Below are 23,494 nucleotides of genomic sequence, written 5' to 3'. Positions count from 1 at the left end.
TCTTCTTCAAAGATCCGTCGATGACCGTCTTGATCATTTTCGCTACCGGTGTGATTGTTCGCGCGGCTAGACCGATACTCGTCAGAAGATTCTTGACTCCGGCACCCGTCTTCGGGATAGCCAAGATTCGCTCCGCCGGTTTCTTCTTCGACGCTCCGGCACCCATCTTTGGGAGAGCCAAGATTCGTTCGATCGACCGCTCCACCGGTTTCGTCTTCTTCGACGCTCTCTTCTTCTTCTTCTTTAGGTTTCGGTTTTTTCGCTGCCACCGTCTTGTTTAGACCCATTCCGAGTTTGGCTTTGAGTTTCATAGCGTTCGTTACGGCGTATGCTGCCGCTCTTTCACCCAACGATGAGTCGGACGCTTTCACACGTTCCCAAGCTCTGTCGGCAAGTATGAGATCGGCTTTGTTCCTCTCGGTGGTGTCTTTGGTCTTACTGTAAGCGATGTCGTGGGACTTGCAAGCTTCGTCGAGCGGATTTATACCCGGATCTCCGCGTTTCAATCGTTCTGCGAGGCGAGTGCCCGGTCCGCAGTACCTGTAGTCGCCCGGTAAGTGTAGTTCGAACGGTAGTGAATTTATCAACGAGTTTAACAGTCCACGTCCTCGATTGGTTTTGCTGCAAGTTGATGTTCTTCTCGGTGACATACTCTGACGAAAATCTCCATACTATTTATACGGAGAAGTAAAAAATAACTGTCCGATAAAATAGGGAACGAATACGATGCGACTCGTCAAGCAAAGAAAGTCACTGCGAGTCCGGAACCTCGACAAACGGAAGAAGCAAAATGAAAACCGACGACAACGACGACGACACAGTGAACTGTTACCGAACAGTATCCGTTGCATTGTCGTTGGACCGTCCAACTGCGGTAAAACAAACGTGATGGTTTGCTTGCTACAACATCCGAACGGATTGAAGTTCCGCAACGTGTACTTGTACTCCAAGACACCGTTCCAACCCAAGTACGAAGAACTGCGTCAGATATTCGACGGAATCGACGGTCTCGGATACAACGTCTATTCGGACACGGCCGAGATTGTTCCACCAAACGATGCCGCATCAGACTCGGTCTTCATTTTCGATGATGTCGCTTGTGACAAACAAAATGCGATGCGGGAATATTTCAGTATGGGAAGACACAGCTCGGTCGATAGTTTCTACTTGTGTCAAACGTATTCTCGCATACCGAAACAATTGATTCGCGATAACGCTAACCTGCTCGTAGTTTTCAAACAGGACAATACAAACTTGCGACACATCTACGACGATCACGTCAACACAGATTTCACGTTCGAAGATTTCAGACACATCTGCTCGGTGTGCTGGCAGGACAAGTACGGGTTTTTAGTCATCGATAAAGATAGTAATAAGAACGAGGGAAGGTACCGGAAAGGCTTCGATACTTTTATTGAACAAGATGGATAACTTATCGTTGTCGACGATCGCTCAGAAATACGGTAGTATCGATAAAATCCGTCAAGATATCAAACGGAAGTTAAATACCATTCGCACCGGAGAGGCGGACGCTCAGGTGACGTTGAAGAAAGTTTTCAAACCGTTGACAGATCCGCTCGCAGCGTTGCAGAAAACTGTGTCGTCGTCGTCAACTCCCGCACTTGTCGCTGCTCCTCAGGAAAAGAAAACCAAGATCGAAGCTTCAAAATCGGAAACGAAAGATGGAACAACGTTTGTTGATAGTTTATTTGCTTCGTTCGGATCACCGAAAAATATAAACAACGATGATGATGATGATGACGATTCAAAGGAGGATGATGATGATGATGATGAATCGTTCCAAGATGCAACGGGTAAAGAACAAACAACGAGTCGCACTGAAGACGACGACGTCGATTCTCGAAACACAATCACTGCCCCGCACGTACAGTTCTACTTGGACGATCTGGAGAAACAACCGAAACAATCCGATACCACGTATGGTGTGCGGAAAGCGATCAACGGAAACTATCTTATCGGAAACCGAACCATAAGTTTCGATTCGGACGGACGACTAATCTTGGACGGTGGCGATGAGGTGTTCGAACCGACACCCGGTTCTTGGAGCTCATTTTCAAGAAACATCCGCGTAATTACACAGCAGATGATCGTGCTAATTTCCAACGAGTAGTTACGCTCACCAATGCGCATTGGAGGAATCACCATCCACACGGTAGACCCAACTCGAACCGCAGTCAAAAATACCGCGATCTCATCAAACCTTTGTTCGCTACATCTACTCCGAGATCAACGAGGAAGTCATCGCGTAAAAAACTGAAGAAAGGCTCCGGTATCAAAATTCACCGTGCGAAACGGGAACTCGTCTATTGGGACGATCCGAACGAATTGGTCCAACGTCTCGTTTTACTTGTAGCTTCGAAACAAGCTGGTCACACCGATCACGATCGTGAAATTCTGAGTATCGTCGAAGAGCTTCGCGAAGCGGATTACATCCACTAAATATAGGTTCCGCACAAAAATGAGTCACACCGACCGGTTTGGAAGATCGAAAGGGACTTACGTTCGCAACACGAAGCAAGGTCTCAAAGGAGACGGTTTCTTACTGGATCCCGACGGAAATTATCTCGTATCCAACAAACGGATCCGACAACTGCAAGATCCCGAAGAGGATACCGACGCCGTGAACAAACAATGGACAGACTCGAGGTGGACGGAAGCTATGAATTTAGCACAGCTTTGTTTGGAGAGAATGGAAGAATACAAAAGTATCGCGCAACGACTCGAGACGAAATTATCACGACTGGAAAATAGAATCAGTCAACTAGAGGTTGTGAATCGAATGAAAGGAAAATAGTGTTGCGATGAGTCACACGGACGGTTTTGGCCGATCGAAATTCCGCCGCGGTCCAAAAGGTGACGGATTCTCACTGGATTCCGACGGAAATTATATCGTATCGAACAAACGGATTCGTCAAGTGCAAGATCCCGAAAGCGATGAGGATGCGGTGAACAAACAATGGTCCGAACGGAAGTGGAAGGAAGCCATGAAATTAGCTCAACACTGTCTGGAGCGTATCCACCAACTTCAGCAATCTTACAATCGTCTGGTTAAAATAGTAGCATCGAAACAGCATTTGAATCGAGAGAGCGGACGACGTCGACGGTAATTATCATGTCGGCAGAAAAACGTGGGATCGTCGAGGAGCTACATAAACCTGCACGACGAAACTATCCGCGTCGTAAAGTACGGATTCTCGGATTGTTCGATTTATGGCAAGCCGATCTCGTCGAGATGCAACCGTACGCCTCGGTCAACAAAGGATACAGATATCTCCTCACCGTCATCGACGCGTGCTCGAAAAAGGCGTGGGCCGAACCGCTCAAATCGAAAACGGCCGCGGATGTCACTTATGCTCTGCAACGCGTTCTCAAAGCAGCCGGAAAGTCACCGAAACATTTACAAGTCGATATGGGCTCGGAATTCTACAACTCCAAATGTCAGGCATTGATGAAGCGTCACAAGATCAATATGTACAGCTCGTACTCGACAACCAAAGCCTCCATTGTGGAGCGATTCAATCGAACGCTCAAAACGAAGATGTGGAAAGAGTTCAGCGCGCAAGGATCGTACAAGTGGGTAGATCTATTACCGAAACTCATCCGTGAATATAACGGGAGCGTTCATCGCACAATCGGGATGAAACCAATCGATGTCACCGAAAAGGATGTACCGATGATCCTGCAAAAGCTTCGTGGACCGCCGCTGAGTAAAATTGAAAAGAGACGTCTGGCCAGACGAAAACTGAATGTCGGTGATCACGTCCGGATCTCGAGACTCAAAGCCATGTTCGAGAAAGGATACACACCGAATTGGAGCACGGAAATTTTCAAGATTGTCAGCGTCAATCCCACCGTTCCGATCACGTACGATCTGAAAGACGCACACGATACGATCATCAAAGGAAAATTCTACCGCGAAGAACTCCAACCCACCAACTATAAAGATACGTTCCTGGTGGAAAAAATTCTGCGTCGCAAGAAAAACCAGGTCTTTGTCAAATGGTTGGGTCTGGACGCGAGTCACAATAGTTGGATCGATAGTAAGGATTTCGTATAAATAATATGCAACGTGTTTGCGTTTTCGAAACTTGTTTGCGTTTTCTAAACGTGTTTGCGTTTTCTAAACGTGTTTGCGTTCTCTAACGTGTTTGCGTTTTCGAAACGTGTTTGCGTTTTCTAAACGTGTTTGCGTTTTCGAAACGTGTTTGCGTTTTCGAAACGTGTTTGCGTTTTCTAAACGCTGACTGTTTAAAACTGTAACTGTAACTGTAAATATCCAATAAAAATTTTTGATTCGTCAAACTGAACATTGCAATATCCATTCCAAGCGCACACTAGTACAAAATTTGAAATTACCGAATCAGACCCTAATCTCCAATATCCGATACCAGGCCCATACTGTAAGATACGGTCTTTCGAAGCCGAAAATTTTACAAGTCCGAAATCTCGAAAACCAAAACTCGTATCGAAATTCGGTCCGTACAGTTTTCCGATCTTCAATAGCTTAAAAGAATCGCATCGGTTCGCGGCGGATCGGACGAGGGTGATTTTCCGAAAAATTTTCAATTTTACCGAATCAGACCCTAATCTACAGTATCTGATACCGACCCATACTGCAAGATACAGTCTCTCAAAATTGAAAATTTTTACAAGTCCGAAAATCCGAATTTATTGCACAATCTGGCAACACTGTACGGAAAACTTTTAAGTGCAATTCGCGTAGTATTATACACAAGAGAGAGAGGAGAGCGGGTCTAGCAGTTGGATTTCGAATAAATAGTATGCATTCTCTTCTCAGTATCGCAGGAAGAAATCATGATTGATAAAATAATTCTCATCACCATCATCATTGCTGTTGTTGGAGTGAAATCCTCACTGGTGGAAAACTCATCCGAAGCAAACATAACAATGTGCCCTGTCTGTCGGAAATCAAATGCGCACCCTCTACCTTGACGGATGTTCTTCTAATCATCTTGAGTTTACTGGCGCTCATTTGCTCCGCACCGTACCTGTACTCCAAGTACCTTTCATCCGACTGCAAGTTCCGTTTCATCAGGATGGCCCGGAAAAATAACAATCGGAAACTCGATGACATAAGTGTAGATTTAAAGTTCGGAGAAGGAGAAGGATCCGATGTTTGTGGTTGACAACCCTCACGTTTTTAGTGCGTTTTCTAAACGCGAACTGTTTTTTAAACTGTAACTGTAAATATCCAATAAAAAATAATAAAAAATTTTTAATTCATCAAACTGAACATTGCAATATCCATTCCCATAACACAAGGTTCCCGATACGCATCTCCAAGCGCACGCTACTGAAAAATTGAAATTCCCGAATCAGACCCTATTCTCCAGTATCCGATACCAGGCCCATACTGCAAGATACGGTCTTCCGAAGCCGAAAATTTTTACAAGTCCGAAATCTCGAAAACGAAAAGTCGTATCGAAATTCGATCCGTACAGTTTTCCGATCTTCGATAATGGAAAAGAATCGCATCGGTCCGCAACGGATCGGAGGATGGTGATTTTCGGTAAAATTTTCAATTTTACCGAATCAGACCCTAATCTACAGTATCAGATACCAGGTTCATATTGCAAGATACGGTCTTTCGAAACCGAAAATTTTTTGCACAATCTGGCAACATTATATCGAAAAATTAACTAATTTCATTTTAGACCTTTTAGACCAACGTCTAAAAGGTCTAAAATATTAAAAAACGAAGAAGTTTTCTCAAAAATGTTTCAAATTTCGTCTTCCAAAACGGAAAAATTTTACAAGTCCGAAATCCGAATTTATTGCTCAATCTGGCAACAGTGTACGGAAAAATCAACTAACTTCTTGCCCCATCTGGCAACACTGTAAAATGCAATGTTGCAAAATTTCACCAATAAATAAATCATTTATTTACATGCACCACGCGGCAACACTGCTGCGCCATCTTGAAAAATACACCATTGCATAACCCGAAAAATGAAGGGGCATTATTACACCATTGCATAACCCGCATATTAAAGGGGCAACATGCAATACTTTCTTTTTACAGCGTTGCCTTATTGTACAATAATCCCTATACAACGCTGTAATTTAATTCCTATTTTTCTGCACAATCGTGCAACGCTGTTGGATAATTTACTGGCCTCAAGTCGCCATTTTCTCTCTACTGGGGGGGCTGGTGAAATGGACCTTTTACTTCTTTCGTTTGAAGATTGGATTATACTCGAGTGTAGTATACCTATGTGAAAACATGTGTGTGTGTGTGTGTGTGTGTGTGTGTGTGTGTGTGTGGGTGTGTGTGTGTGTGTGTGTGTGTGTGTGTGTGTGAGAGAGAGGATGTGTGTGTGTGTGGGAGAGAGGGTGTGTGTGTGTGTGTTCTGTGTGAGGGTGGGTGTGTGTGTGTGTGTGAAACAGTTTTCCAAAGAACAGTTTTGAATTTAAAGATAATTCTCTGAAACAAATGGTTTAAGTTTGATGAGCTATGCTGACAATGAGTAAGAGGAATATGCCAATATACCCTTTCCTCTTATGCACGTTACATACTTCTTATATGTATAGAATGTATATCTTATTTCCCATCTGTTTCAGACGATCAACCTTTGTACCCCAGTTGCGATATAGATGGGTTGCTTTGTTTGAATGAGAATAACCGTAAGTACAGGCTCCATCTACTTGCAAATTGAGTAGGCCTACTTATATGTACAGTTCTCAATGTTCAATTTCCTGTAAGTATTCAATTAACTCAGCGATTGGTGTCTCAATGAAGCTGGATTTAGTTCGGGTTACGAACATTGATCCAGAACTCGGACGGCAGGTAAGCGTCTTCCTAAAACCTTCGACATGAAAATCAATCCAATTTTTTGGCACTTTGGAACGATTTTCTCCAAAATTTGGCAACGTAGGAAAAAAGTTACGCACATCCGTCTATTCATTTTTTTTCATTCCTTCCTAAAAAGTACACAGTTTCTAGTTTAAATCAAGTTTGACTTAAGTAAATTTGAAAAAACCCTTAAAATGGGTCCAAAATGGCAACAATGAACCTCGAGGCCCCCAAAAAATTCATCGGAGAGCTTTCTACAGGCCAGAAATGGATAGTACGCATAAAAATGTTGCTGGTATCTGTTGCTGGTACCAATCGTTTCCGTGGAAGGAATATTATATGCAAATGTATGGAAAAGTACGTATTTTCAAAATCATATTTCAACTGTACTTGTATATTTGCATACATGCATAAAACTGAGATGTTCGGAGAAGATCGTTTGAGATATCCGGAGGAAATCCAATGAATTAAGGCGTGGACAAAAATATGTTCTTGAGGATGTAAAATTTTCAAATCATTCAAGAATTTTGATACCCTCAAGATATCGTGTTAATATCATAAAAGTACGGTTGAATACACATACAAGTATTTTTAGTACGGAAAAGTACATACAAGTCAATCGTCACAATCAGTCACATCCGTCACTGTCATCTCAATCAAGTATCGTCAAAGTCTATCACGTCCAAGTCTTCCTCGTCTCAGTCAGGAGCATCCAAGTCTGTCTCGTCAAAGTAGGTACAGGTCTATCACACGTCAAATCAGTCCATGTCTGTCACGTCAAATCACTTCATGTCTGTCAAGTCAACTTAATTCCGTCACAGTCAATCCGTCAAATCTATGTCATGTCAACTCAGTCTCCGTCAAGTCAGCAATCACAACCACATCTGTCTCGTCAAAGTCCAGGTCTGTCAAGTCATAACCTCAATCGTCTTGATATACTGTCAATTTTGCAAGTCCAGGTCTATTTTCAATGTCTTGTGTCATTATGTCACTGTCACAAGTTACCACGTATTGCTGAAATTTTACGAATCAATACAGTCATTTTGATTTGAAAGATATCAGTCCATTACTGAAAGGCTCATCCGTACGTCAGTCACTTAACGTCCTTATCGTCTTATCAGCCAATCATCGACTCAAATTGTGAGCGCTCTCTCATAATTCAATCACATATCTCTCATCTATTCTTTTGTCATAACTGTGAAAATGGCACTGCAAGATGATAAAGATACTTCCTGCTCATCACAGACATCATCAAATGCCTCGTCACAGTCTCGAGTGTCAACTTTTGACTTGAGCACACGTCCGTCCGTGAACATCAAAGATGATTTGGCAGTTGCATGGAAAGAATTCTACGCTAATTTCACCATCTTTTTATTAGCAGCAGGTCTTGATAAGGAAACTGAAACCCGTAAAAATGCTTTACTACTCACACGTATGGGCAGAAAAGCCATGCCGATATTCATGTCCTTCGAAGTAGAAGTAACTAACATCCAGCATAAGACACTCATTGCCAACTTTAAAAGCCATTTTGAACCTAAATTAAATGTCACGGTCGAGAGACTGACTCTGTTCAATCGCAGACAAAAACCTGGTGCATCCTTCGAAAATGCTTTAACCCATCTTAAAATTCTCGGTAAAAACTGCCAACTGGCAGATCTGAGAGACAGCATAACCAAAGGGTAATTATCTGCTATTTCTACTATTTCAGCCTGAAATTTTCGAAAAATGAACGGCCAAAGATGCCTTGGCAGATATGTTTTTCTGAAAATTCACGTAATTTTTCACTCGAAAGCAAGAATGATTTCCACAAGAAACAGAGTTTCAGTCTTTCGCCGGGCAGGCAGAAATTATGAACCCGGATAAAATCTCAACTCAGTCCCTCTGCTTTTTTGTCTTTTTTTGACATAATTGTCCTCCCAAATTTTTTCAAACTCCGTGGAAGTGTGTTGTAAATGCAATGAATATTCATTAAAAAGCCCTCAAATTGTGAGGTATTGCATGTAGCCACTTCACTCTGCGGGTTATGCAATCGTGTGCGCTGCCCCTTCAACTTGGATATTATGCAACAGCGTTGCCGGACGGTGTGCATAAATAAATGATTCAATTATCCGTGAAACTCGGAATCGTCGAATTTTTACAGTGTTGCCAGATGGCGCAAGAAAAAAATTAATTTCTCCTTATATTGTTGTCAGATTGTGAACAAATTCTGAATTTCGGACTTGTAAAATTTCGGCAACAATAGACCATCTCCTCCGAGATAGGTCTGGTATCGGAGACTGGAGAGTAGGGTCTGATTCGGGAATTTTAATTTTTAGTGGCTGATTGGTGTGTATCAGAGCGCTTGGAGATGTGTATCGGAACCTTGTGTTTTGGAATAAGCAACAGGGTTTGGTTATTGGAATGTTCAGTGTGATGAATAAAAAAAAATGTTTTTTTTTTTCTTGGAAAGTTATTATTACCGTTTAAAAACGTTCTTGTTTAAAAACGTACGCATTGAAAACGTTCGTGTTTAAAAACGTACATGTTTAAAAACGTCCATGTTTAAAAACGTCAGCGTTATAAAACGTTAGGGTTTTCAACCACAAACATAGATCCCTTCTCCTTCACCGAACTTTAGATCGACACTTATATCATCGACTTTCCGATTGTTTTTCTCACGGGCCATCCTGGTGGAACGGAATTTGCAGTCGGATGATAGGTACTTGGAGTGCATATACGGAACGGAAAAAATGAGCGCCAGTAAACTTAAGATGAATAGAAGAACATCCGTCAAGGTAGAAGGTGCGCATTTGATTTCCGGATACATCGGGCACATTCTGATGTTTGTTTCGGATGAGTTTTCCACCACTGTGCAATGCACTCCAACAACGATGATGGCGATGAGAATTATTTTATCGTTCATGATTTCTCCCTTACGATACTGAGAAAAGAATGAATACTATCCTATATATTAAAATGCAAAGTTCCGAATCTTTGGACGTTAACTTTGAGAGAACCACCGGACCGATTTGCATGATTTTTGTTATAAATGAAAGCCTCTGATCTGTAGATTTGCAGGCTGTGATCGTTTTTTCGATTTTCTCAAATTTTCTTACTCTTATCGACGAGTGAAGTTTAGCTGGGCTCAAATTTTCTCCCATTAATTCAGACTAAAGTCCGAATTGTGGGACATTAACGTTGAGAGAACCACTGGACCGATTTGCATGGGGTTTTTTTAAATGAAAGCTTCTGGTCTGTAGATTTGCAGGCTGTAATTGTTTTTTCGATTTTCTCAAATTTTCTTACTTTTATCGACGAGTAAAGTTCAGCAGTTTCGAGCGGTCGTCCGGCCGCTACCTGCCTGCCCGTCCCTAGGTACCCCCCACAGTTGGTCTGAACAAGTTTGAATTTTTTGACGAGTCAAAAGCAAAAACTCTTCAGGTTGGTTCTTGAAGTAGAGTGTCTACTGAGTCATTTAAGCCAAAAAGAAAAAAATTCTGTCGAGCTCCTAGAAAGTAAAGTCGCTCTAAAGGTATTTTCGGGCTAAAATAGCCAAATTACCCATATTAAGCCCATACAGGGTGATCCAAAAGTCCCTTCCACCCCCTCTAACTTTTTACCTAATTGAGATAAAGATTTGAAACTTGGGGGATATTCCTAGGTCAAAGGAAGCTACTTTTCGGCCCCCCCTAAAATTTTCAGGGGGGCCCCCCTTGGGGGAGGGGGGGGGAACGGCCCCCAACTTTAAATTTTCAAATGGGAAGACCCCCTTTGTGATAGCTCGTTCGAAAGAGCATAAAAAAAGAAAACTTTTCGCGCAAACCCGAAGTCAATATCTCAAACCGTTTCAAAATGGCGGCCGGTTAAAGTTCAAAATGGCCGAAAATTGGCACCTCTGCTATTTGCACATGGATTTGCGCGAAAATCGGTATGTTGGGGTATTTTGACACGAGAAAAACGAATTTGACGTTAGATTTTCAAAAAACCGAAATTTCCAAAATGGCCGCCGGTTAAAGTTCAAAATGACCAAAAATTTATTTTTTTAGAAATCTAAGTTCAAGTTTGTTTATCTTATGCCAAAATACTCTCAAAATCCAAGTTTTTGGCAAATCCATCAGGAAAAAACCAAGGTGAAAATTTTCGGCCATCTTAAACTTTAACCGGCGGCCATTTTGGAAATTTTAGTTTTTTTGAAAATCTAACGTCAAATTTGTTTTTCTCGTGTCAGAATACCCCTTCATACCGATTTTCGCGCAAATCCATCGACAAATAACCGGTGTGAAATTTCGGCCATTTTGAACTTTAACCGGCCGCCATTTTGAAACGGTTTGAGATATTGACTTCGGGTTTGCGCGAAAAGTTTTCTTTTTTTATGCTCTTTCGAACGAGCTATCACAAAGGGGGTCTTCCCATTTGAAAATTTAAAGTTGGGGGCCGTTGCCCCCCCAAGGGGGGCCCCCCTGAAAATTTTAGGGAGGCCAAAAAGTAGCTTCCTTTGACCTAGGAATGTCCCCCAAGTTTCAAATGTTTATCTCAATTAGGTAAAAAGTTAGAGGGGGTGGAAGGGACTTTTGGATCACCCTGTATATAATGTCCGTCATATCATTTAAAAAAAATTTTCTTCCTGGATATAATGCCCAAGTTTCTTAAACATGCATATCTTAAGCCTCCGAATACTTAAACTACCAATTTTAACCAAATGGTGAATTTTGGGGGCCTAAAATGAGCCCTCTGAGCCAAAAATTGCATACATTTTCGAAAAATTTGGATTTTATGGGGATTTTTTTTAAAATGGTTGCTTTTTCTACAGTCGTCAATGAGTAATTCTGAAGGGCATTTCCGATTACATAATTGACATTTTGACTGTTCAGGTGAAGGGGGAGGAGGGCATCAGGCTTTGCTTTGCCTTTCTCACAGTTTCTAGAAACGCTTGAAAATTCCCTATTATATTGGAAGTCCAAAATATCCCTTTTTAATTCATTAATTGCTGCTTCTGATATTATGAAATATGCAGCAGGAGTTACTGCCCACCCCCCTTCTCCTCCCTACGAGATACATGTAAACCTTGATCTTACTGAGCGCGCTACCGGATCCTTGCTTTTCGCGTGATGGCAGTCCGCTGTATAGTAGACCCGGGCATTTGCAACATAAACATGTCCATTTATATGTAATGCTAAAGACCGCCACATGTTTTATTGCAAATGCCCGGGTCTGCTATACAACGGACTGCCATCACGCGAAAAGCAAGGATCCGGTAGCGCGCGCAGTAAGATCAAGGTTTACATGCATCTCGTAGAGAGGAGGAGGGGGGGGGGTGGGCAGTAACTCCTGCTGCATATTTCATAATATCAGAAGCAGCAATTAATGAATTAAAAAGGGATATTTTGGATTTCCAATGTAATAGGGAATTTTCAAGCTTCTAGAAACTGTGAGAAAGGCAAAGCAAAGCCTGATGCCCTCCTCCCCCTTCACCTGAACAGTCAAAATGTCAATTATGTAATCGGAAATGCCCTTCAGAAATACTCACTGACGACTGTAGAAAAAACAACCATTTAAAAAAAAAAAATCCCCATGAAAATCCGAATTTTTCGAAAATGTATGCAATTTTTGGCTCAAAGGGCTCATTTTAGGCCCCCAAAATTCACCATTTGGTTAAAATTGGTATTTTAAGTATTCGGAGGCTTAAAATATGCATGTTTAAGAAACTTGGGCATTATATCCAGGAAGAAAATTTTTTTTAAATGATATGACGGGCATTATACAGGGTTATTCAAAAGTTACGCACCACTGGCCATAACTTTAGTTCTAATTATGATATCGATTTGCGGTTTGTGGCGTCCTTCCTCATATCGAGGGGGAAGCTTTTTGAGGTACTTTCCAGTTCTTCACCCCCCCAGGGGGAGGGGGCCGGGGGGCAAGTCAAAAATTTCAAATGGCAACCCCCATCATGTGATACATCGTTAGAAAGAGCATGAAAAAAGAAAATTTTTGGCGCAAACCGGAAGTCGATCCGACCCCCCTATCTAAAGTTAGGGGGGTCCAAAGGTTATTTAGGAGGTCCGTACCTTCATTTTTTAGAGTAGCTTCGGCGGCTCTTGGACATACCGTTTTTCTTTTCACAGAGTCCTCGAATACTCCAAGTCTGATACCGAAGTCTTCATATTGCCCCCGGGCCACCACAGCCCCCCCGTAGGGAGGGATGGGCCTGTTACAATGAAACATTGCATGAAAATGCGGAAAGTCACAGAAGAGCTTCAAACTTAGCATCAAATCCGAGTGGAACTTCTTGCCAATGTTAACGCAAACGCAGCCTGCGACTTTAAAGTGAGTTTTCAAAACTCTTAGCCCCCTGCCCCCCTCATTTTTGGTTGCAGAGCGGGTAAAAACCGGGAAAATCGCCAGAAATGATGCCCGAAACCACTGTAGAACTTGACGAGAACCCTTGAAACGTTGCGACCAGTCGGAGATCTGCAATGTAGGGACTGCCGCCCACTTTAAGGCCGGAAACATCCATAAAACCCCCGCTGCCCCCCTCTTTTCTCGTTGCAGAGCTGGTAAGAACCGGGAAATTCGCCAGAAATGATGCCCCGGTTCTTACCAGCCCCCCGGGGGCTAAGAGTTTTGAAAACTCACTTTAAAGTCGCAGGCTGCGTTTGCGTTAACATTGGCAAGAAGTTCCACTCGGATTTGATGCTAAGTTTGAAGCTGTTCTGTGACTTTTCGCATTTTCATGCAATGTTTCATTGTAACAGGCCCATCCTCCCCTACGGGGGGGCTGTGGTGGCCCGGGGGCAATATGAAGACTTCGGTATCAGACTTGGAGTATTCGAGGACTCTGTGAAAAGAGAAACGGTATGTCCAAGAGCCGCCGAAGCTACTCTAAAAATTGAAGGTACGGACCTCCTAAATAACCTTTGGACCCCCCTAACTTTTGATAGGGGGGTCGGATCGACTTCTGGTTTGCGCCTAAAATTTTCTTTTTTATGCTCTTTCTAACGATGTATCACATGATGGGGGTTGCCATTTGAAATTTTTGAGTTGTCCCCCGCCCCCCTCCCCCTGGGGGGTTGAAGAACTGAAAAGTACCTCAAAAAGCTTCCCCCTCGATATGAGGAAGGACGCCACAAACCGCAAATCGATATCATAATTAGAACTAAAGTTATGGCCAGTGGTGCGTAACTTTTGAATAACCCTGTATATGGGCATAATATGGGTAATTTGGCTATTTTAGCCCGAAAATACCTTTAAATTGACTTTATTTTCCAGGAGCTCGACAGAATTTTTTTCTTTTTGGCTTAAATGACTCAGTAGACACTCTATTTCAAGAACCTGAAGAGTTTTTCCTTGTGACTCGTCAAAAAATTTAAACTTGTTCAGACCAACTATGTACGGTCTCAGCCACCCCTCCCGCCACGTTCTTTCGGCTATCTCCGTTTTCTTTCGTATAGCTCTTCTCCCACCAACTTCAAAGAAGGAGGTTTGGGTCGCATCGTCGTTCGTCACTCGCCACCCACATTCCTTCGCAATCCCTCGGCTGCTCCACTTCACAGCTTCTTGATATCCTGGCATCTTATTCTCTGCGGCTTGACTGACCCTGACTTATTAACTGCAGTGTTACGTATTGCTATCAACACGTATTGTTACAGACATTTTATTCATCATTATTAAATAGATTCAACTAACTGCTCCGATTCCAATTACGCTACTGCACCACCATTGCTAGCTGTGGAGAGCGCCCGTAGGGCGCCCAGAGCAGCTAGTTTACACTTAATCTTTACTGTCGATCCAATTGTTGTGACTCGCGGCCAGACCCAACCATTTGACAAACGCCTGGTTTTTCTTGCGGCGCAGAATTTTTTCCACAAGATACGTATCCTTATAGTTGGTGAGTTGCAGTTCTTCGCAGTAGAATTTTCCTTTGATGATCGTATTGTGCGCGTCTTTCCGATCGTATGTGATCGGAACGGTCGGATTAACACTGACAATCTTGAAACTTTCCATGCTCCAGTTTGATGTGTATCCTTTCTCAAACATGACTGTGAGTCTCATGATCCGGACGTGATCACCGACTTGTAGATTTCATCTGACCAGACGTCTCTTTTCGGTTTTAGTCAGCGGCGGCCCACGAAGCTTTTGCAGGATCATTGGTACATCATTTTCAGTGACATCGATTGGTTTCATCCCGATGGTGCGATGAACGCTCCCGTTATATTCACGGATGAGTTTCGGTAATAGATCTACCCACTTGTACAATCCTTGCGCGCTAAACTCTTTCCACATCTTAGTTTTGAGCGTTCGGTTGAATCGCTCCACAATAGAGGCTTTGGTCGTCGAGTTTGACCTGTACATATTGATCTTGTGATGCTTCATCTACCTATGCTTGACATTTGGAGTTGTAGAATTCCGAGCCCATATCGACTTGTAAATGTTTCGGTGACTTTCCGGCTGTTTTGAGAACGCGTTGCATGACATCAGTGACATCCGTGGCCGTTTTCGATTTGAGTGGTTTGGCCCACGCCTTTTTCGAGCAAGCGTCGATGACCGTGAGAAGGACTGTTTCCTTTGTTGACCGAGACGTACGGTTGTATCTCGACGAGATCGGCTTGCCATAAATCGAACAACCCGAGAATCCCTACTTTACGACGCGGATAGTTCCGTCTTGCAGGTTTATGTAACTCCTCGACGATCCCACGTTTCTCTGCCGACATGATAATTATCGTCGACGTAGTCGTCAACTCTCTCGATTCAAATGCTGTTTCGCTGCTACTATTTTAGTTAGACGATTGTAAGATCAGCAATCTTACAAAAAAAAACTACGAGCAGGTTAGCGTTATCGCGAATCAATTGTTTCGGTATGCGAGAATAAGTTTGACACAAGTAGGAACTATCGACTGAGCTGTGCCTTCCCATACTGAAATAATCCCGCATCGCATTTTGTTTGTCACTGGCGACATCATCGAAAATAAAGACCGATTCCGTTGCGGCATCGTTAGGTGGAACAATCTCGACCGTATTCGAATAGACGTTGTGTCCGAGACCGTCGATTCCGTCGAATATCTGACGAAGTTCCTCGTACTTGGGTTGGAACGGAGTACAAGTACACGTTGCGGAACTTCAATCCGTTCGGATGTTGTAGCAAGTAAACCATAAAGTTTGTTTTATCGCAGTTGGACAGTCCGCAAACATAATGCAAGGGATGCTGTCCGGTGACAGAGTTTACTGCGTCGTCGTCGTTGTCGTCGGTTTTCATTTTGCTTCTTCCGTTTGTCGAGGTTTGGGACTCGCAGTGACTTTCTTTGCTTGACGAGTCGCATCGTATTCGTTCCCTATTTTATCGGACAGTCATTTTCTACTTCTGCGTATAAATAGTATACATATTTTTGTCAGAGTATGTCACCGGGAAGATTTATAACTTGCAGCAGAACCAATCGAGGACGTGGACCGTTAAACTCGCTGATTAATTCACTACCGTTCGAACTACACTTGCCGGGCGACCACAGGTACTGCAGACCGGGCACTCGTCTTGGAGAACGATTGAAACGCGAAATCCGGGTATAAATCAGCTCGACGAAACTTGCAAGTCTCACGGAGGGAGAGAATCATGGGCAATCTCCCGAACATATTGAAAAGATGTCCACCATAAAAGACGCCTTATCACCTGCCGCCGCCGCCAACGACGACGACGACGATGAGAATCAAGAATATTGTGACACATGCAAGATCTCATACGATAAAAGAGAAAAACATGAAGAATCTGCAAGTCACATAAGAAAGTTGTTTGAGACAAAATGACCGATAGTTCAAGTCGAGACTGCTTGTCAAAGCAGATTGAAAACATTTTTCATCACGAATCTCGATCATCGATGACTACTTAACACCAGCTAAAGACCCCGTGATTGGAAAAATTAAAGAAGAACTCACCGGCGAGGCATTGAAGGTTAATATACTAGTTTACGCTGAATATGAGAAAGCTGACGATAAGAACAAGGAAGGAATGCAGTTGAAAAAGTTTAAGACTAAAAATGAAGCTGTTTTCGCGTCAACGGATCCGGACGGATATTATGAAAAGTTCAGGGCCAAGATCAATAAAGAGTCATTCGATTTTCACATGAACGGATCCGGGTGGGTGCTGAAGAAGATACAGGGTATAGAGCTACGTGTCAACTGCTATTACGCTTTACATCGAGGAGGCACGTACGTTAAGGTGCCATTTTCGACGAAACATGTTGTTCATGTAAATAACGGTGAATTAAACGATTGTTTCCTGGACGCAATGTTGGTAAAGTTCCTCCCACTGGAAGAGAAAAATAAACAACGCCTGAAAAAATATTTAGATCTGTTTAATCGTTACGATTTCTCGAACGTTCGATTTCCCACGAGCATAGATGACATTATCAAATTCGAGAAAGAAGGAAGTTATTCGTTTTATAATTTGATTATTCACGGTAACTCCCGTTATCACTTGTAAACAAACAAAAACTGAGAACCCAATCACTCAGAGTGACCAACTGAACGTTGGCAACAACATGATAGCGCGAAAATTCTCTAACCTCGATATTTCAACCTTCATGATGCACATCCGGAATTACCCCATTGCGGGTAGGGTAATTCCGTATGCAACGGGGTAATTCCGGACCCTACAAAATAATTCTCAAAAAAATTTGAACAACATTTTTTCCAACAAAAACTAGCTTAACTAGCTCTCCACAATATGAAGAACTAGGTGATTAAAAAAAGTGGTGAATTCAATCAGTTCGACTGGTCCAAACCAATTGTCAAAGTAGAAATTAGGTTTCAAGTGTCAAAATCGTCCAGAATTACCCCCAACCGACCCTAATTGATAATTTTTTTTGCAACAAAATTGCGCCTGAGCGAAAAAATGCATTGATCAATAACAAGTAAATAAAGCACAAATTGACAAAAGAATCATCTTCGAAATGAACATCTTTTTCAAAAATATCACGAATTGAGTATGAATTCATCGGTACAGATTTCCTTCACGGTTGAAAAAAATTATTTCCGCTCTCTACTCCAAGCTGTGATTTAAGCAGGAAAAGCCCCGTTTTTACTAAAAAAGGGCTTCCGAGAGAGAATCGTCTTGAGTGAACGAAGATGAAAATATGTCGTAGGCACTTATCAGCATTTGCATACTTAGGCGTGCGCCTGGAGGCTAGCGAACTTAAATCAGTTTTTCCCCCTCCATCCTCAACATGAACTGTTTGACTATTTCCGACCATTATATTTTTCACCGTTTCACATGAGCTTGTATTTATACAGTCAGGGGGCATACGTCTTCCCGTGTGCAGATTCGTGAAGGCATATTGTGTGATACATCAATCTCTTCGTTTTGATGTCTAGAAAAAGAAAATCGATGATGGCCATCTCAAATTTCATACAAACCCCCCCCCCAATTCAAGATGGCGGCCAAAATGGCGGTTTTGGGGTAAAAAAATTTGAAGTTTGCAAATACGTCGTGTCGGGTGTCGATTCTTATGTATTTTTGATCGTAGAATCCGAATTTCTAGTCAAAATTTAGCCTAAAGGTCAATTTCAGGCCAAAATCCAAGATGGCGTCCAAAAATACCTCTTACGGATAATTGGCCTTTTCGGGTCTACATGCATTGTGAGGTATCAATTATCAGGTTTTCAGGGTCGTAGAGTCCGAAAATGAGGTCCATTTTCCGCTGCGACTCTCAAGAAGCCCTAAAATCAAAGATGACGCCCAAAATGGCCACCGGTCTTACGGCGGTGAAACTGCCATTTAGGGCAGCTGTAACAAACAATACGTTCAAAATTAAGTTTCTTGGGTCAAGAAGTTCGAATAGGAGATCAGATGTTTACCCCTACAAAAAATTAAGCATCCGAATCGAAAATGGCTGCCGACATTGTTGCCAGTTAGAGGCGCAGACCGGTAAATGACTGATATTAAGGGATTTGCCAAGGGAGGGGTTTCGATAAGGGCCGTTGTTGGGCCCATACCCTGAAATTCTTCAATTCTACGATTGTTTGCTCATTTAAAGTCTAAATTTTGCGAAATGGATCATGATTTGGTCATTTTCGGTCTATTTAGGGGTCTAATACTGGCCGAAACATGAGACTTAAGGCCGATTTTGGCGAAAAATGCGGGTTTTTTGGCTTATTTCGACGCGCTGTTTCATAACGGTCCCATCATTGGAAGAGCAAACTTTCCTTCAAGTACGTTCACCGAGGATGTAAGATAGTCACTTTGGCCAATTCTCGTTGACGGCAAACCTTGCGCTCACAGTCAAAACGATATTCTTAGAATTTTCTTGTTTTTCATCATTATTTAAAATGGCATAAAAAGGGCGACTCATCTTAAACCAGAAATAGATTACTTGGCCGAAAATGTACGCAGCTGCTCAAAACCTTCCTCCAAAAAGTTTATGGATTGAAGCCTCCCCCCCCCCCCCAAAAAAAAAGAAAAACCTGTGTTGCCACATTTTATTGCTTAACATCACAGAAAACCGCGTAATTATTTCAGTATTTGGAGGCTGTTCTTCGTCGAGCACATTCAGCAAAGTTCAAAACCCTCGATTTTTCATACGTTACGATCACATGATTAGTGATTATATAAATGCAATTGTCCATCATTATTTTGTTTATTACATGTATGTATCTATAGAGACTCCCATCGTGGCGCGGCATTCCCGAAAAATCCGAGTTGGCCAAGGATTTCAGCCACTTTCTCAGAATATGCGCATTTTGAAATAAAGATGTAGGACTCGAATTACAGTATTCAGAGATGCCAGTAGATTATATTCTGTGTTAGTAATAATTGTTTTAAAATTTTGGGCTTGTAGGTGACCCATTATCTTACGAATTCTGTACACGATATTTGCGAACGAAGATGCAACTTTGAGTCATTGACCGTGATCTGAGATCCGAAAAAAAGTAAGCCATGTGTCAGAATCACGAGTTCTTAATGCTGATTTTTCACCACCCTGACAATCCCTGCCCCCACCATTCTCATTGCCTGCGATTGATCAGAATTCTGCTTCCTAAAAATAATTTGAAACCATTGGTTTCCCTCACTCCTGCCCAGCCTCCTCACCGCTTCCTCATCAGTTGCCTCTTCGTCAGGTTCCCTGTCTCCTGCATCAGATCTCTTGTTTGGAGCTGCCATTTCATAATTTTGGAGAAATGACGCATATTACCTAATCTAGCAAACGCTTGGTTTTTCTGGCTCAGACTTATGTCTGCAATGAGTGCTGCCGTGATAGTGACGAGAGCAGTAAGTGTCAAATTTTCGAAATCGAGTTTCCTTCAAATTTCGTCCAAATTCTTTTATATGAAATCACTGAAATTGCTAAAACAGCGAAATTCATCTTAATTATATCAAAACGAGACATATGAAAAAGCCGTAAGTGCGCAAAAAATGACGTAGTTTTAGGCAAGACAGCAGTAAGTGACACTGTTTCTCCAGAGAGCCATTGAAAACAGTGCTTTCAAGTAAAGCGCCGCCCTCTTCTGACAATTTCTAACTTGAAAATGAGTTTGTTGTGTATCCAAAACGCAACCATGAAAGCCTGCAGAAGATAGCACTTACCGCTGTATTGCTTAACAATAACCTAGCATGAAAATGAAAAATGCCTCTCTTATGAAATTGAAATAAAATCAGTCGATTTTTAATCATCCAACCCGATTTCTAGGAGTCTTTCGGACATTTTTAGTGGCAGTATGAAAACGAACGGAGGCTTCCTTCAATAAAATTTTCCGGTAAGAAGCTTCTGAGCCTGTTTTCTCAAAACTTCATTTTTGCACTTACTGCTCTCTTCGCTATCACGGCAGAGTGAGGCACCAAATGAGAGATGCAATATGAGCTCAGCAGTCGACGACTCTATCGCCCACTTTGCACAGGTAATACCTCCCGGATATGACCATGTTCTATGTCGTTTTGCCTTTTAACCAATATTACACTTTTTCTTGCAATGAATTTTTAGTTTTGCATAAGCTCAACATTCTCTGCGCGATGATAGTAGAAGTCTCATTTTCGTTCAATGTTGCATTTTTCTCGATTTTTATCGATGATATGTGGGAATGCCGCGCCACGATGGGAGTCTCTATAGATACATACATGTAATAAACAAAATAATGTTGGACAATTGCATTTATATAATCACTAATCATGTGATCGTAACGTATGAAAAATCGAGGGTTTTGAACTTTGCTGAATGTGCTCGACGAAGAACAGCCTCCAAATACTGAAATAATTACGCGGTTTTCTGTGATGTTAAGCAATAAAATGTGGCAACACAGGTTTTTCTTTTTTTTTGGGGGGGGGGGGGGAGGCTTCAATCCATAAACTTTTTGGAGGAAGGTTTTGAGCAGCTGCGTACATTTTCGGCCAAGTAATCTATTTCTGGTTTAAGATGAGTCGCCCTTTTTATGCCATTTTAAATAATGATGTAAAACAAGAAAATTCTAAGAATATCGTTTTGACTGTGAGCGCAAGGTTTGCCGTCAACGAGAATTGGCAAAAGTGACTATCTTACATCCTTAGTGAACGTACTTGAAGGAAAGTTTGCTCTTCCAATGATGGGATCGTTATGAAACTGCGCGTCGAAAGCCAAAAAACCCGCATTTTTTGCCAAAATCGGCCTGTGGTCTCTTGTTTTGGCCAGTATTAGACCCCTAAATAGACCAAAAATGACCAAATCATGATCCATCCCGCAAAATTTAGACTTTAAATGAGCAAACAATCGTAGAATTGAAGAATTTCAGGGTATGGGCCCAACAACGGCCCTTATCGAAACCCCTCCTTTGGCAAATCCCTTAATATCAGTCATTTACCGGTCTGCGCCTCTAACTGGCAACAATGTCGGCAGCCATTTTCGATTCGGAGGCTTAATTTTTTGTAGGAGTAAACATCTGATCTCCTATTCGAACTTCTTGACCCAAGAAACTTAATTTTGAACGTATTGTTTGTTACAGCTGCCCTAAATGGCAGTTTCATCCCGTAAGACCGGTGGCCATTTTGGGCGCCATCTTTGATTTTAGGGCTTCTTGAGAGTCGCAGCGGAAAATGGACCTCATTTTCGGACTCTACGACCCTGAAAACCTAATAATTGATACCTCACAATGCATGTAGACCCGAATAGGCCAATTATCCCGTAAGAGGTATTTTTGGACGCCATCTTGGATTTTGGCCTGAAAATGACCTTTAGGCTAACTTTTGACTAGAAAATTCGGATTCTACGATCAAAAATACATAAGAATCGACACCCGACACGACGTATTTGCAAACTTCAAATTTTTTTACCCCAAAACCGCCATTTTGGCCGCCATCTTGAATTGGGGGGGGGTTTGTATGAAATTTGAGATGGCCATCATCGATTTTCTTTTTCTAGACATCAAAACGAAGAGATTGATGTATCACACAATATGCCTTCACGAATCTGCACACGGGACATATGTTTTGTTACGTATGCCCCCTGACTAATATCTGTAGGAGGGAGGCGGGGGGGGCTCTCCCTCTCTTTTCCCACTCAACTTGAACCAAAAACTCCTCGACTTGCGTTCAAGATCGGTTGAATTTAAAATTCTATCAATGGAGATCCCCAGGAGCTCTCATTACTAAGTGATGCACTTAAGAGGATCTCGCATCATAGACTGCGCGCGGCTATATGGACTAACATAAAAAATATGTGGTCCTGCGTCGACCGGCTAAAAGTTGCGTAACGTGCCGTTACATGTGTTGGATTCTGTGTGCTTAAAGCTTGGTTGGGCATACTCCGTCTATGTCAAATGCGTTTAATATTCAGTTCTCATCCTCGTAAGCCTGGTCATAAGCTAATCTTTTGCCATTACTTTTTTCCTAGTGCTATTCAATAATTACAAGCCTGCAGCAGAGATCACATATTTCAAAGACAACGAGACGGGAATGGCTTGCAAGTGCTTGTCTGACTGTAACCATCAAATGTACACCGCGGAGGTCAACGTGATAGGAATCTCGTAAGATGCTCTCCACCTACTCCATGGATGTCTAGACTACCTAACTAAAAATAAAAAATGGTAGTTTTTCCCGCGTAAAAACTCAATATAAAATCGAACTTAGCGTGTTATTCATTCAAGTGGCTTTATCAAAGAGTTTTCCCGAATTACGTTTCTTGAAACTAAAGTTTCCTAATAAAATAACCAGTACGATCAGTGAAATTATATTCGCTTTACAAAGAAGTTTTGTGGCACTCAGGTCCGACGATGATAGCGATGACGGAAATTCTAAATCCATTTTTTTTTCTTTTTTTTTTTTCTTCTTTTTTTTTAAATGAACTTTTGCTTCAATTAAAGCTGAGAGTAAGTATAGGTACTGAATTCAACGATGTCACTGGTATCCTTTTAGCATTATTTGTGTGTAAGAAAAAACATGGAGAGATTCTTCTTTCTGGAATGATCCTTTTATAAAAGTTGCATGCAGAGATAGAGGGGTTTGTATATTCTTCCTCGGGGGAAAATCCATGAGGACGGCCGCGGCCGTGACCAAAGTGGCGAAGGTGTTACCTTCTTTTTTTTTCTTCTTTTTTTATTTAAACTTGGAAGAGGGAACACTTCCACCCCTCTCTCCCGTCATGAAGCGTTCTTTCCCCTCCCCCACCCCTTAATGCTAAGGCCTATTGTTTAGGCCCCTGATAAGGTGTACCTGATTTTTACCTTACTGTAAAA

General features: G+C 42.1%; 1 protein-coding gene and 1 long non-coding RNA gene across 2 annotated transcripts in view; one reads left to right on the top strand and one right to left on the bottom strand.

Moving 5' to 3' along the window:
• The window catches only part of LOC109033309 (proteasome adapter and scaffold protein ECM29), a 480,922-nt gene extending 472,408 nt beyond the window's left edge, over positions 1-8,514 (bottom strand). The window contains exon 1 of the mRNA XM_072306334.1: positions 8,505-8,514. The gene's annotated coding sequence lies outside the window, so the exon portion shown is untranslated. The remainder of the gene's footprint in view (positions 1-8,504) is intronic.
• LOC140226053 (uncharacterized) overlaps positions 1-23,494 on the top strand; it is an 89,278-nt gene that overhangs the window by 31,172 nt on the left and 34,612 nt on the right. Inside the window, exons 2-3 of the long non-coding RNA XR_011900873.1 lie at positions 6,604-6,666; positions 22,654-22,786. This is a non-coding gene — a long non-coding RNA (uncharacterized lncRNA). The remainder of the gene's footprint in view (positions 1-6,603; positions 6,667-22,653; positions 22,787-23,494) is intronic.

Source organism: Bemisia tabaci, chromosome 1, assembly GCF_918797505.1.
Source record: "Bemisia tabaci chromosome 1, PGI_BMITA_v3".
Lineage (NCBI taxonomy): Eukaryota > Metazoa > Arthropoda > Insecta > Hemiptera > Aleyrodidae > Bemisia > Bemisia tabaci.
This window is presented reverse-complemented; position numbering and strand designations above follow the sequence as displayed.